The 15,545-nt window shown below is 40.0% G+C and overlaps 1 protein-coding gene and 1 long non-coding RNA gene across 2 annotated transcripts in view; one reads left to right on the top strand and one right to left on the bottom strand.

The window, feature by feature from the left end:
- LOC129350820 (uncharacterized) overlaps positions 1-15,545 on the bottom strand; it is a 107,939-nt gene that overhangs the window by 65,337 nt on the left and 27,057 nt on the right. The window contains exon 2 of the long non-coding RNA XR_008604342.1: positions 12,945-13,014. This is a non-coding gene — a long non-coding RNA (uncharacterized LOC129350820). The remainder of the gene's footprint in view (positions 1-12,944; positions 13,015-15,545) is intronic.
- The window catches only part of zgc:171482 (zinc finger protein), a 56,520-nt gene continuing 41,413 nt past the window's right edge, over positions 439-15,545 (top strand). The window contains exon 1 of the mRNA XM_023295916.3: positions 439-934. The gene's annotated coding sequence lies outside the window, so the exon portion shown is untranslated. The remainder of the gene's footprint in view (positions 935-15,545) is intronic.

Here is a 15,545-nt window from a genome sequence, read left to right as displayed (position 1 = left end):
TTACAAGAAAACAACAAAGACTGGAGAAAAATTGGGGATTTAGTGAAGCAGAAATGTCCTTTCTTATGAAATTCTTCTCGTTCTATGTGTTTGAATGGATAAGACCCCATGCTTGGAAACTATCTTAATCATCAATGACACACTACCTCCCATCCTGACAGTAACAGTGTAACCTCTGCATGATAATGAAATTACAGATGGTTATAAAGTGTAATTGAGGGTGACCAGGTGATGGTGGGACATCGGAGCATTAATCTGGGGAGCATTCAGACGTGAAAACACTGCATCAGTATAAGAATAATTACATGTCAGGGAATCTGGGAGTCTTTTCTGTTCATTTTTTTTATATAAGATGGATAATATTCGTGTGGGTGCACAGTGCGGAGACCAACTCACTCGACCAGCGCTCCCACTCACTCACTCACTCGCTCTACAAATCGAGCATTCAGTGTTCACTATCACACGCGCCGTGTGAGCCAAGCGCGCGTTCTGTCTGTCTCTCATTCATCCCGGTGAAGGCTGCTCCACACTTTCTTCTTCTCTTCCTCCCCCTCACCTCTCCTCACCTCTCCTCTCTCCCTCCCCTCACGCCGGTGTAGCTGACTTTTTGATGTTGTCTTTTCCCCTCCGCGGTGCCTTTCGGTCGGAGTAGTAGTGGATGATATCAGCAGAGCTCCGTGTCTTGTTTTCTTCGCGATACTACGGACTGGAGCGGAGACGATAGAGGACACGAGCATCACGACAGTTTTCTTTATTTATTTCTTGGACGGGGACGTCGCTATTTAGAAATTAAAGAAGAATATCCGCACCGAGCGGCGCTGACTCCCCGTTAAGTTTGGACGGATTTTACGCACAGGTGCGCTAAAGGATTTGAGAAAGGCAGTTGGCGGATGGTTGTGGGTTTCGTGGAGAGGAGCCACTGCCTCTGCGCAAGGTGAGTGATGGACTGACGGGGAACACTGACAGTGGAGTTGGAATCACGATTTATTGACCCCACTTTAACTTTGTTACTGGGCTTTTAAATCATCTGTTTCAAGCAGAGCAGGGAAAGTTTTTTAAATCGCTCGATATTTCCGTGGAATTCCTGCTGGGACAGTGAGATGTAGTTTGTAGTCACCTCTGCAAAGTTTGTGTTAAATCTGATGCGTAGTATTTGTGTTTAATTCCTAATTCTCAGCATCCAGTGATGCATGGTATTATAGTTTCAATATAATGTCTATATTATCCTTCTTTGGAGTTTATAAATTTTTTTCTTTTAAAGCAACACTTTCATTTTAATACTGGCTTATCCCAGGTCTGTCTTAAGATTTTGGCCACAATGAGTTGAACTAATGTGTTTTAGGGTTGTCGTTAATCTGGATTATGTTCTCAGTTTAAAGTTTGTTTGACAAAAATGTCAGGAAACTGTGAGAGATGTCCATCAGAGGATGAGGAGGAGAGTCCAATGTGAAGTCCTCAAATGTGTTGTCAGACCAGGAGTGTAAATCACAAAGATATGTATTAGTTTACAGTGACACAAAGATAGAGAAGAGCAGCTAAACCCTCCACTGACAAAGGTGAAGCCGGAGAACAGATGAGCATCGTTCCGGACAAATGACTTGCATGATTAACGGATTATCAAAATAGCTGCAGATTTAATATCCAGCAATCAATTATTAAAATAATTTACTAAACATTCTAGGTCTAGTTCACTTTTCAGTGGATTTAGAGAAAGTTGGCAACCCGCTTTAGTTTAAAATAGAGGTTTCTCCTCATGCTGTAGAACCTTCTCACAACATTCCAAGTCAAAGCTCGGCCCCACCTTCAATAATGACTTTTTGCCAGATATGAAATGAGACACGTGTCAGATATAACATGGATTTGTTTTGATACATCCAACTCTCTCAAAGCCTTCTCTCATTGCAAGTATCTGTCACTTTGGGAGGAATGTCCAGTCAGCCTCGCACTGGGCGTCTGTTGCAGGATGATACCAGCTTATGGTCTTTTGAAAGCACTCAGCAGCCTGTCAACAGGACAGACACATACAGTACAGTACAGGCTATTTCCAAATATCACTCAGTCAGACTCACTGTAATGAAGTGTCATGAATTCAGACAGTTGAATTCATTAATGTCATCACATGCAGCCATCATTTCAATTCTCAGATTCTCAGAAAAGGACATTTTTTTTCTCCCCAGGCTGCCCTCACTGCTCTGTACACTCTTTATCTTTCCACTGAGTTGCACTGGTTCTATTTTTCCACATGCAGCCCAAGCGTCTGAGCAGCACTGAGGCTTCTGCTCTGTTTACATACAGTTATTGATCACGAGTCAGCACAAATGATCTTCAGTGTTGTGCTGTCATTGATTCTGCCTGCGCTGACTTTTACTGTACTTCAGGTCACTGCAGCAGACAGGCCAGCAGAGTGTCTGAGAGCTGGGAAAGAGCAACAGCTAGCAATTATTTTCTTTGTGAAATTTGTGCAAAAGCATCGTCCCTGTGGCCAAGAAACGTCAGTTTGAAAGTAGAGTTGAAATTATTAGTGGGTAGTAAACAGAAAATGAAACGCCAAACATTCTAATGACATTTGAGACAATAAAAAGTACAAAATCACATTTGGGAGACTTTAAAATCGATCATTTGCCAAGTACATATCTAATTCTTTCAGCCCTACACACTTCTTGTTTCGTTTAAGTTTCATTCACTATGTGGCAGGACAATAAAGGTAATCGTTTTGATATGAATATAATCGCAACCCTTTTTATTTCTCAAATTGTCTGTATGTAACTTCAGAGTTCATACCCTAAGCTGAGCTTTTAAAAGGGAAAATTCACCTCAAAAATAAAGCAAGTTAATTTGCACGTTCATAATGTCAAGCATATGCAGTGCAGTGTTTCCCAGCTCTGAGCCATCTAAAAGTATAGTAGCCTATTTCCTTCTCCCTGTTTCTGTTTCTCTGTGTCTCTGGGGAGAGAATCTGATTAACCGAGTGGCATAATTTACCCTGTCCTAAAGGAACGCAGAAGCAGTGTTGTACTTGAAAAGTGCCCGCTTTCTTTATATACATAAGGATAAAACATATGCATACTCAGAGAGGGAGACACAAACACTGAGTCACACACACAAGACGAGTCTGAGAGCAATAATTGAAGCCGTGATGCTCTTGAAAAGTGGCTGCAGCTTCCTTGCTTTCCTTAATAGGACAGAGATTGATTGAGCGAGTGCGTGTGTGTGTGTGTGTTTGTGTTCACAGGCGAGTGATTGCTCTAGTTCCTTTAGGATTGATGAAGCATCATGTGTAGGTGTGTGTCTTTGTGTGTATGTTTTCTGCTAGGAGTGCTCCATAGCAACAGGCAGCATATCTTCTTCAAATATCTTTTTTTTCTCGCACGTCGTTTGCTGTGACCTTTCTGCTGACTGTGTGCAATATCTTTGCACGAGTGTATCTGCAACTGTGTTAATGTGTGCGTGTGTGTGTGCACGTGTGTGACTGTTTGCATCAGTGTGTGGGCCATTTGACCTTTCATTGTGTACCTTCATTAATAGCTGCATAATAACTAATATGGAAACCAACCGCTGCGCCCGCCTGCACAATCAAGATATGAAATTTGTCTCATAGCAGCATCAGTGCATTGTCAGCCTTCTTTCCAAAGAGCTTTTTTTCCCCTCTCAAACAAAGCAGATATCATCTCAATTGTGCAATATTGATAATGATTTGTTATGCTTTGAACAAGTGTCAGATTATCACTTTTAGCCTATTTCAAGTATCCCTCTGAGGAAACAAGAGAGACATCTTTAATATATATCTTGACACGGTTGTCGTGTTATGTTAATATCAGTGTTAGGCTAATAACTGGCTGCATATTTCATATCCGAGCCTAGCAGACAGAGCTCTTTAGAAATCAATTTTCTTTTGCTCCATCACCGTGTTCGGAAAATGGCCCGCTGCCAGATAGGGAGGGAATAAAGGAAGGAGAGGGGGTGCATTAGTGAATGAGGAACGAAAAATACGCGTATCAGATGTAGAATTCATTCTTTTGCTCTGTATTTGTCCAAATAAGTTATTTGCTTTCTCAAACTTCACTACAAAAACACACACAGCAAGGATTGGATGCAGGTTCAAGCAGCATACAGACTTTATACAGGCTTTGTATATTGGCTAGGTAGTGCAAGGTCATGCCCTATTTAATTCATGCCATTGTGTGTTTGTGGGTGTTACTGTGATGCACTCTCACAGCATGCAGCCTAAGCTCATACATATCAATAGCATATTCCCCATGTGGATGTTTGTTGGGTTATGATTTACACGGAACATAAACACAGTGCAGCATGATGTTAAAACACATGCATGCACTCTTTGTAGATGGAGAATATGTAACAAATCATATAACAATCACAGGATTTGTGTTCTTTTAAAGGCTTTTAGCTCTCTTGCTTTAATACTGATCTCAATATCTCAAAGTGAAAAGAAACAAATGCCGCCTTCCCAGCTTTAGTTTACACTTCAACCTTATACACAGACTTAGAAAACATGTTGTAGTTTGTGAATCATATGGCAAAGGTGGCAAAATGAATGCGACTGAAACAGTAGTTGTAGGTTCAGGTTTTGGGCAGTGTGGTATGTAGGTGAATGTTTTTTTTAAAAATGCTATTGAGTTTTTTTTCTTTGTTTTGAGTTTGTTTTATTTTCAGGTGATTTCTTTTTCTGATAGTTCATTACCTTCCAATTAATGTAAAGCTTCTCAAAGGTTTAGCTGTTTTTCTTTTCAGCGTGGGATTTATTTTCTTGTTTGATCAGTTGACTGTTAAGTACCATAATCAATGCCATTGATTGCTCCCCTGTTCTTGTAGCTCAAGTTCATGGAAACACTGTTCTCTAACAAAATCTCAAGGGGCCGAGCAAGCTGTATCGCTTGAACCCAAAAGCCAAAAATCTGTATTTTCAATGTAACGTGGCCACAGACAGCGGACATGGTTTCATTCATCGTACAAACAGTTGCATGTCTGTCTCCTATGTGGATGCATCGCAATGCTCCTTATATTGAACAGAAAAACACACAGGACTCGTGGGTGTTTCTGAAAGGCTGCCTGTAACTTTGACTTTTTACAGTATGTAGCATCTTGTTACTGACTGAGCTGTATAGCATCATGTCACTGATTATTCCTGAGGTGGGCCGAGTGCTATGGCATATCCTGCTGCAGGAGTTCATTCCCTTCCAAGCAAAGTGGGCGGACGTAGCACAGCATATCTGGAGGGTTTAACTTTCTGCTGTGTTTGGATGCCATCGATGTACAAATCAAAGCCCCTGCAAAGTCCGGCAGCAGCTACTTCAGTCACATCTTTAGTATTTTAAAGATGAATCACAAACGTGTGAATAACTGAAAATCGACTCACTCAACCTCACCTCAAAACAAGCTTCTATTGAGCTTTCTGAGCACATGGTCACACATTTTAGGCTGCCACAGAGGACATCCAGGACTTGGGCAGATGATGGACTCGTCACCCAGACCTTTGTGTACACACAGATTTGGAAAGCATGAGGTGGCCTTTAGAGAGCAAAGCTACCTGCGAACCGAGCAAACAGAAATCTCTGCAGTGTGAGAGTTAAGCACCAGCAGTCATTGTGATGGCAATCTCAGCAAAACATACAGTCAGCCAACCCTGGAAGTAACCAGAAATATCCTTCATCTCCACCACAGTTGCTTAAGAATAATGCTAACCCACCTTTTTGCAAATCATCCCAAAAAAGTTACACAGTAGGTTATACAGCTGTCATTCATACAGCAACAGATACGTGTTTTTGTACAAGAAAATACTTCATTCTTTGACTTGCATGAGTTGACACCCACCTCATACAAAAGGAGTCTTAATAAGTGTATCACCTCTGCTTTTATACAGGGATCCCTGCAGCAAATTCACGTTAACTCAGACACTTTACAGACACTTAAACACACAAAGACATATAAAGCGGAAGCCCTGTGATTGACAGCTGATCCTACAATGATATTTGCACACATGTCCCCCGAGGACCAGAATACATCATCAACTCTCAGCTGTATTGTACTGTAACTATTAATACACCTGCTTCATAGTCAAGCTAGCAGACTTGCAGTAAGCAGGGGGTGTTCAATTGAATTACGCCATGTGATATTCGTATTGGCTGAACCTTTTGTGCCAGAGAACAAGGAGCTTATTTTACTAATTAGTGAGAGAGAAAATGCCATATTGTTAATTAGCTGTTTGCAGTCATGTCAATTCAATAATGGGAACAAAGAGAAGAAGGAAGGATTGGAAGATGCAGGGGGAGGAAAGTTATTATAAAGCATTATTTGGCTTGTGTCACTTCACTTGTTCCACCCATTGCAATTTTATGCCTGATTTCTTTTACACTTCTTATTTGTCATTCCGGCATCTTTCTGAATGTACTATTTGCAATTCTCACTCCAACTTATGTCTTTTATGTTGAGGTGAATGTTGCCTCGTGGGAAATCTGTTTGCTACTTGTGCAGTTTCGCTCTAATCTGTTCGTATAATACATACTGTACTTGGAAATACAGTATAATGTTTTTGTTTGGGTTTGAGAAAATACATCTATGAAATATTGAATTCTAACATTATTCTTTGGTGCTCTGATCTCACTTTTACTCACAGCCTACAAAAGAGGGTCTATAGATGTGCATAGTTGTGTGTTTAATACTGTATACTGAGGCATCCATTTGCTGCCAACAGGCAAAATCCTCGAAGAGCGTTCTTTTGTGCTGAGTGCAATACCATGTTTAAGTCCCTCTTTTTATTGATCCTCCCATTTTCTTGTTTTTGCTGGATCCTCAGACTATGCTTTGATGTCACTGCAATATCTGGGAGAATCTTGGTGCAAAACACAAGACTCTGTTTAGTTTGTAGTTGTCCTAACGCTTTCAAGACGAAGACATGAAAATGAAAACATTGTCAGGAAAGTCACATGAAACAGGAGAAGAACATCTGGGCCGAATGTGCCAAAGTAGAAAAACTGTGCAATTAGTTGCTAATGGAAGAGATAGACCCCAACAGTTTTATTGCCATGCAGCATAGCATTTCCCATATGTTACAGTAAAATAACAGCCCCCATTGAAACTCCAGGCCGGCTTTTGTCTCCCACCATTAACTCAGTTTGCCTAAGAGTCTGTTGCTTAACACACACACACACTCAGAAAGACACACTGAGGCGGAGATGTGCTCGGTTAAACCAGGAAAACCTAACTTTGCCTGGATAATAGTCTTCTTTCACCCTCTAATGAGTCCATATTGTGACCTAAAGCGCTAGATCTGCTATTAGTACCATTAACATCTAATGGTCCACAGAGAGTGATTTTCAGAGATAAAACTTCCAGACCCTCATGCATAAACTGGTCTTATAAAGGCAGATAGGTTATAAAATCTAAATAAATGAGATGAATGGAGGTAACGAATCGATAGTTTGCCTTACAAACTGGATCTGGCTACTGCAAATCCACGTTAAAAGCGAGGCATGAGTGGCACATAAGTGCTACTGAAGCGTTTGATCTATTCAATCCACACCAACTGTGACCTCCGTTCGGCGTCTCTGCCCTCAGAACTAGCTTTTCTGTCTGTCAGCGGCACAGAAGAGCTGAAAGGAAAGTGTCCAGTCTTCACAAGACTGACTGACAGCATAGACGGTATACCACAGAAGTGAGCGCAGTATCATTTAAATGTCAAATGATTCAAGCTTGTATCAGTTTACAGCAATTACTTTACTTCTAAACTGAGCAGTACATTTCCTCTCATGTCAAAATACAAATTAACAGTTTAGATTTCCTATACAGGTCTGTTGGATCCCAGTCAGGCGACACACTTAGCAAGGTCATAGATTTCACTTTGTTCTTCTTTAGAAACTTGGGAGATTTTGGCAGTGTGCTTTGGATGGTTATCATTAGGGAATATTTCTCTTCTGCCAAGCTTCTGCCAACTGGGATTTATCTTATCAGCCAGTGTTTTGGTATATTCAAAGTCATTCATGGTGCCATTTATAAATGTCATTTCCCCAACAATTTTAGCACACATGCAGGCCCATGTCATCACACTCCCATCTCCGTGTTCCACTGGCGGGACTACTTACTCACTTTGGTAGTAGTTTGGTGTTGGATCCTATCTGAGTCAACTGAACACATTTATTTTTTATCTTATCTGACCAAAGAATGTATTTATTAGACTTCTATTTATTTAGCATAGCAAAGCTTAATCTTGCAATTTTGCACGAAAAGGGTGTTTTTCTTGAACGGCATCTATAAAGGTTGATGTTCTGCAATGTCCCTCACATTGTGTGAGGTGTCAGAGAAAGACTGAAGCACTTGTCTTTCTGTTTTTAAGACCAAGACTGTGCATGTTGTGAGTTGTCAGTGGCATCCATTTAGGAGGACGACCAGTGTAGCCATGGTTTGTTCGATATCTCCTGATTGCTGCTGCAACATTGTTTCCACTGATGTTTTTATTAGTCATTGGTCTTCCTTGTGAGACTTTCACAGTCAGATTTTTGTTAGTTCCCCTGGCAATTCCTTTCCATGTGAAGCCACAATGCAGACATGCTGAAAGACAAAGCCCATAGTCACAGTCTAAAACCAAGAAAATTCTGGTGTTCACTACTTATTTTATATCAACCTTCATGCAATTACGCTAACTGGAAATCACAGGTGTCCTCCATTTTTTTCAATGATTGCAATATTTAAAACTTGTGTGTTAGTGATCACAGCTGTATTCACTTTTGTGGGCCTGTATTTTTATATAGTCTGTCTAAAGTAGTTGTTTGTGGTAGTTCAGAAGAGCATATGCTCTACTTGTCAACTTCGAACAATGCAGTTACTTAGAAGTGATTCAGTTTTGAGTCATTTGACATTTAAATAATGTTGAAAATGGATGTACTCACTTCTGTTGTTTACTGGATATACAGGATAACAATGGCTCAACAGAAAAAAGACAACAAGGTTTTAATATTTGGTTTCCCTAACTTTATAGATATTCTACATTGAAAGACAAATTTAGAAAGTTGATGCCCGATCGATCATTGCAAATTCCGTTAAAATTTCATAATATAGAAAGTCTATGGAGGACAACATTCACTAAGTGTGCAGATGATGTCTGTCTTGTAGTCTGTGTGGATCGATACATTGAATAGAAAAGAAGTATGTCTGGTCCACGAGATGAGCAAGTGACCAGTGTCTAAAAATGCTTTCTATGTGGACTGACCTTTAAAGAACTCTAGTGGGGACCTACTGGTCATTGCTATTTATTCACTGATGAACACTAATATTTAAACTTTAAAAATTCAATTACAAAAAAGCAACCAAAAAATCTAATGTCATTTTCATGTCATTGGTGTGCTATTTCCCTGTAATATCCCCCACCTGAACAAAATAAATGACATTTTTAGATGAGGTGGTAAACCTCCTCATAGTATCTCAGTAAATCTCAGTAAATCATTCAAGCAATCAGCCACTCCATTTGTCACTGCCATTGGTTGCGTATCGGTGAAACACAAATTGCAAGATAACAAAACTAATAAAACTGTATCTACACAGAAAGTATTTTATCTCACGCACCTCTGATGGAACAGATATGCTCCTATTTTAATCAGTTCAGCTTTCTACACCGGCTGCACAACACCACACTAAGAGTGTTTTTACACTTCAAGCCCATTTTCCTGCATTTTGCTCTTGTAACCACAATGATTGCGTGTTGGGCTTTCAAAGCATGGATGAGTTATAGCTTAATACTGTATCTGAACAAATCCTGCAGTGCGGTATATTATGCTCAATGCTAACATGCTCACATTGACATTTCTAAAAGCTGCAATGCCCACCATTTGTACACAAGATACACTTAGGCTGATGGGAATATCAGCCTAAGTGATAAGTGATTGAGTAATAGGAAGGATAGGATGTTTTTTTGCCCAATAGTGCCACTATATGACAAGCAGGGTTATTATAATTCATCCTTTGAAGGACATGAATAAGACATTTCATTCAAAGGCGTACATTTGTATCTCATGATAGAGTCAGGGGATCACTAGAGTCATCCATGAATATTTATACAAAATACTGTCAGTCCATCAAGTAGATACAACCATGTAAACTATATAAGTTTAAAATCACTACAGTGGGATCACCAAAATTATTACAGTTCTTCTTGAGGGGATGCAACCATCCAACTCTGCTTTGCTGTCACATTTCTAACAAAACTATAACCTCAGGCCGGCATGAAAGAAAATACCATATGATCATCAAATTATTACAGTTCATTTTGTTGAAACAATGAATGTCTAAACAAAATACTATAACTACTGAAATCTTACAGTCTGGACCAAAGTGGTGAACCGTTTGACCAACCAACTTTCCTCTAACTAGAGCAACATCGCTATTATGACTAAAAAGATATTCTTCTATCATTTTTATGCTCTTTGTGCATTAGACATATTGCAGTTTGTAGCAGATGTTCACTACCAAAATCTAGTAGTATTGGGTTTATTTTATACAATAAATAATGGACAAAACCTCCTTCTCATTAGGACGATCATTTCTTTTGCGCAAAAGAGCTCAGAATAAACATACACATCTAAGGTATCTTTCAAATAATATAAAAAGTAGTATGCAGTCCTCAGAGGAATAAGTATCTGTAACTTCAAGATGCATTGCAGTTCATTCCAGTATAAGGTGCATAATACAGTAGCTTATCTGTTCTTCTCTCCCAGGAGTAGATAAGTCTAGCCTACACCATCCCTCATGAATAATCCCTGCCCTAAAGGCCATATTTCCACTACTGGGAGAGAAAGAAGGCAGCAGAAATGAGGAAAGGAAGGCAAAGAGATGGCAAGCAAAGTGTGACTATGTGTGATGGTTTCTGACTATCAGTATCAAGATGCTCCAACTCAGACAGGAGAATAAGGCTCAAATGGAATTTGCTGCAACAACAAACATTGAGCGAAGGTAGAGAAACACATAAAACACTGACCGACGATAACTGTGAGTCTAAAATTATCTTTAAATGACCACTGAGGAACAGACGGGAATCCTGATTGGATATTTGTGCCGCCTGTTTCAGATTTTTGGCTTTTATCTCTTAGTTTTATATTCCACAGTTGTGCGTTTGTACCCCAGCTGTATTTGAGGTTGTGTATGTATGCAGTTTGCAGTATTTAGCAAGAACAGTACAAAGCAAGCTCCTGCAGTGCAAACAGAATGAATGCGGATTTGGATTCAGACTCGGGCTGCGGCTCCTTTGAAGACTTTATTCCCTCAGTCTAGTACCTTTGATTGCTACTGTACAAAGGGGAGGGTTATGAATCTTGGAGGGAGCGTGGTGGTTGTGGGGCAGGCGAAGGAGAAGACAGTGTTCGGAAAGATTACATTACCAGGAGCGAAACAGGAAAAAAATTGTAATGTGAAACATCAAAGTGACACAGTGCCTTTGCGATATAGAGTTCCATATTATTAACCCTGCTACCCTTTCCCTTGTTATTCCCGCTAGTGACTCATTAGACAGGTCATTGGCTCACAGGCTGATGTCAATATTTCATCGTCCGTATGCATAATTTGACAGTTAAATCAGAGCAGTACTTTATCTCAAATGAGATAGGGGTTGTACAAAATGAGAGAAAGTGAAATAGGGGAACAGACAGTCCAGTCCAGTTCAGTTCAGAGCAGCCAATGTATAAACTGAGGAAACTAGGAAGGAAGGATCTCAACAGAAGCCCAGCTACCCAAACCACCTGCTGTTCTCTGTTTTTGTCTCTCAGTCTCTCTCTCTTGCCCTCTATAAAGTTTGGCACATTTTTCACTACCGCTTTTTGTCTTTCACAAGTTCATCCTCAGTACACTCTTTACCAATAAAGCTGTGTTGTCAGGCCAATAAAAGAACTAAGAATGTATTTCTAATAGGAGTGGTGTCTCTGAAGCTCCCCACTGGGGTAAAACATTATATATCTGTCAATACAATAGGGTTCTCATTTAGCACAACACTATCGAGTTGCAAGTAATATTACAGCCTAATTAATATTCTAAGCCCAGGCGACAGAAAACAGCCTCAGTGGTTGCATTTATTAGGAAAGAACAAAAAGGCACATCCAATTCAATGCCAGCTATTTAATGAATGGTGGGCCAGTGGCTGAGATTTCAGGGAGGGCTCGGGGTTCACATCGATGTTAAATACTTGATGTGGTCTTAAAAGAGAATCCCCTTTAGGTTCATTCTGTCGTCAGATGCCTCAGGCTTTCATGTGCTCACTAAGATTCGTCTAGTTTTTGCAGTCCTGTGTCTAATTGAGTTTAGGGCTTTTTCATTCTTAATCTGAGCTGCTGTTTCTGTATGAAATTCATCTCTTTCCTCACATTAACTGTTAGACGTTTTGACTTTTTTATATATGTCGACATTCACCTCTCTTGCAAATGTTGCCACTTTTTCAGTCTGTTTTGTGTTTCACTCCATCCACCCGCCAGATGTCCCCTTCCTGTTCCCACGTCACCCGTCTGCCACACCTACCTCACATTCCTGCTGTCCACATCCACATCTCTGTCAGATTACTTTACTGGGTTTGCCTGAGCCTGGTGTTTCTCCTGCATGCCTTGCTGTTTTCCTATTTGACCTGTCTATTTCAGATTCAGATCACAATCTATGCTTTATCCACAGGTTTTGTTTGCCTCTCTCAAAACAGGTTCCTCCTCTCAGCACACATTATGGAATTCAGTCTATACTCTACCTACTTCTTGATCAATAATTTATACTCTTAGAAATTACCTTAGAACCATTTCTTTGTCACGTTAAACTATCACAATTTGATCAGAAATAATCATAGTTAAAAGTTTGGAAGAACAACTTTAAATGTTCTTTATAATGATTTAAAACTGTACTAATCTGCCTCTTCAGGATCGTTTGGATCTGATTTAATTTCATTAGCAATATATAAGCAGATGACTTACCAACTGTCAGATAGCTACAGAGAAGTATGTAAACGTTCCTTTTTCCAGCTGAGCGCCACTTGCACCAAACCTGTGAAAAAAACACAGACATAACAGTGGCCTTGTGAAATAGTCAAAAATGAAGTATAGCATTGCTTCAGAAATAGCACCCAAAACAAGCTTGAATTGGTCGATTGGCATCAGCTGTTTCATATGTGCGTCATAACTGTGTCATTAGCAGCTGTGTGGCTAGTTTAATCCTATCATATTCGTAGAGGGGTCATCACTGCCATTAACATAACATACCCCTTCCTGCTGCAGCTCCCATCACCAACCCAACCTCCCCCTTATGTGCCATGTTTTATTGACTCATTGATTTTTAATAATCATGTTCACTGATCAGCCACAACAATAAACCCATTGACAGGTGAAGTGAATAACATTAATTATCTCATTACGATGTAATGTTCTGTTGGGAGCCTTGGGTCCTGGAATTCATGTGGATCTCATGTTGACACCCATACAAACATTTTTGCAGACCAAGCACGCTCCCCGATGACGACAGCACTCCCCAACGGCCTTGAAAGTACAAGTCTAATCCATGAAGGCCCCACCCTGCAACCCACAGGACCCAAAGGATCGGCTGAGAATGTTTCAATGCCAGACAGTACAGAACACCCTCAGAGGTCCCATGTCAATGACCCCATCATGTCACACAATAATAGGCAGGTAGTTTTCATATTGTGGCTGATCAGATGTATTCATTAAAGGTGATTAGTTCTTCCAGCAGAATCCCAGAATGTCTGTTGATAGAATCCTTTTACAAAAGGTTTGCTCCACTGTTTTGAAAGACTTTTCTTCTCACCTTGAGAGTCTGTCTGTACTGTGAAATTAATTAACACAAAGGCAGTTTGAGTATTTCGGCAGGTGTCTGTCTTTGGACAGATTTCTATCAACACAATAGCGTCACAACCGTTATCCAGATACAAAACGTTACATGCGTGGAGCTGAGATGAAAATGAAAGCTGAGTTTAAGGACTGGTGTTGTCTGATGCAGTACTCATCTAATCATGGAGTAATTTTAGTTCTGGCTTCTGAGTACTTTTGTCAAAAAGTCAGCATGTTGATGGACAGGCAGGCTCAAACAGGTTGTCCACAAATCCCAAGGTTGACGATTCAATCCCATTCTTATTCTGACAGTATGTAAAGTTGTGCACAAGTGTTCCCACAAAGAGTACAGCAACGATTATACAGATTTCAAACAAAATCTTTATAATCTTTGGTACGAATGGTCAAGTCCCTTACTAAACTGTTCCAAATCTGGCAGAACATTTTGTGTTCACATAATACCCACAGTAAGAAGCTGATTAAGAAAACTGTTTTCCAGAACCTTCTTTCTGACTGATGACAAGATATCAACTTCCACTCCCATGTATCATCTATATATAAACTGTCTTAACTTGTTGCACACCTGTGTCATAAAAGATTACATCGTTTTCAATGACCTCTATGTGCACCTGAGTGAAAAATAAGATGCAAATTAGTACCGAGGAGAAAAGAAAAGATTAACTGAAATTAAAGTTTCCACTGATACTAAATATAATACATGCTGTGTATAATACTGGCCTATTTGCGATTCATTACATTTTCAAAGTTGACACTTACGTTGCAATAAATTAAATGCTTGGTGCCCCTATTAAACCTCCCTACTCCCTCCCTACCTTCCCTTTTCTCTTCTCACCTTCTTTCATTATGTTTCCCACTATCTGTCTCTCCATCTTTTTCGCTTCATTGGGTCTGCCATTCCATTAATCTCACCAACAGATTGCCTCTATTAATTAGTCCACATCCTCCATCTTGCATGTAATAGTCAGAGGCAATAGAGATATTAGAGAGATAAGGATATTTCTGCAGTCACAAACACTTATAATTAGCCCAAAGATTAAAAGAAAGATTCACGTCTGCCTCGCTTTATCCAGACCGAGAGTGCAAGGTCTATTCTTGAGACAATATTCTGGGAGGTTGCAAATTCTGCAGCAAATGTAATGTGTCAGTTTGTAAAATATCCATTCCATCGTGCCTCACAGGACACCTCACATTTTGGAGGTAATAATGCATCCAGGCCTCTAGACAAAACAAGTTTGCAACTTGTCATCTGTGGCATTTCAGAATGAATATTGCACCTCACAGGCATGTATAAGTAACCGAGCACAGGCAAAGGGGAAATAGTGAAATCTGCTGCACTAGATCAAATGCATTTCCTATTAATTTTAAAATATATAACTTGGTTTGCAGGTTCAATTAGATAATGGACTTGTAGGTCCAGGGTGCACTCAACAGACAAGATGAACAGACAGAGATAATTACCAGCAAGGTGTGTGTGTTGAACGTGTGTGTGCGCGGAGGAAGCGAGGAAATGCATTGGCTAAATGCAATTACACACTAGAGTTGAGATAAAGAATACAAAATCCTGTCACTAGCTCTTTTCCCTGCTGACACATGGAGTAGATTTTGTCTGATCTCATCACTAATGTGATTCTCGGGACCACTGCTGTACAAAAGGTCTGATTCTTTCAAAGCTTCTGAAGCTGACCTCTGCAGCAGCGTTTCTTGGGTTTTGAA

This window comes from Amphiprion ocellaris, chromosome 16 (assembly GCF_022539595.1).
Source record: "Amphiprion ocellaris isolate individual 3 ecotype Okinawa chromosome 16, ASM2253959v1, whole genome shotgun sequence".
NCBI lineage: Eukaryota > Metazoa > Chordata > Actinopteri > Pomacentridae > Amphiprion > Amphiprion ocellaris.
The sequence above is the reverse complement of the archived record's forward strand: the minus strand, read 5'-3'. Positions and strand labels throughout refer to the sequence as shown.